Genomic DNA, 1039 nt, shown 5'->3' on the forward strand with positions numbered 1-1039 from the left:
GAAAGACCGATCACTATTCGTAAAAAACCGTTAGTTTATTGCAAAACGCAGGTAAGCTGCTGTGTTTAGGTCCATCGGAACGCACTAATGTTCTGCGGAAAATGAAAGGTAGAGGGGTAACGGGATTATACGTACCCTGGTAACAGGGGTGTGTGTCACACGAGATGGGCATGGTGTTACTGCACCCAAATAAGAATACTGTACGTGCCTGGATAGCCAATTGTTATGCATGTATTTTTATATATATAGAACAAATCATACATTTAAAAGTAGGCGGCTTTGCCACAGATAAATCAAATAATTACATTTACATTTTAAACAGAATAGTTTATTGGCCATGGGTTAAGGTTCTAGCTACTTTTGGAGGTAGCGGATTGCGATCCGCTACACTCGTACTGGTTCTTGTGAAGAACGTAAGGTCGGTGACCTAAAGTAAGCATCCTCTAAGCGCAAAGCTACGATAGCCCCGTTGCACTTGGTAGCACTCGTAGTCAATCTACACCTGAGTCGTTAGACTGACCCTCGGTGGGGATGGAACAATTTTCCTCTTTGCCTCAGGGCATGCAGGACGGGCTTAAAAAGCTGATGTCCTTGTTTGGCCCTGAGGGCGTGCAATCGGTGTGCGCCTAGAGGCGTTTTCAAATTACGAAAGCGCGATACTAGAGCACCTGCAGCAGTAGATGTCTGCATCATTTGCGTCTATGACGCCACCGTCAGTGATGGATGATTTTCCCCGCCCTAAGCCATTCATGGTGGGCGTTAAGGTCTTTGAGGGGAAGGATGGAGAGAACCTGGTGCTCTGGGTGAGAGAGGTCGAGATGGCCATAGCATCCGCCATGCTTCAGACCGAGCAACAGCGCGTGGCGCTAGCCATTTCAAAGCTCGGTGGTCGAGCGCGAGAATGGGCACTGACGTGCGGCACTTTGGTCGAAGCTGCGTTTTCCTCCTGGGCAGAGCTGAAATGCAGCTCTCACGAGTGTCCTCACCGCCTAATCAGGCATATCGCGTGCGATCGCGTTTCCTTGCCGCCCGACAGGGC

This window comes from Plasmopara halstedii, assembly GCF_900000015.1.
Source record: "Plasmopara halstedii genome assembly, contig: Scaffold_208, whole genome shotgun sequence".
NCBI classification, from domain to species: Eukaryota; Oomycota; class Peronosporomycetes; order Peronosporales; family Peronosporaceae; genus Plasmopara; species Plasmopara halstedii.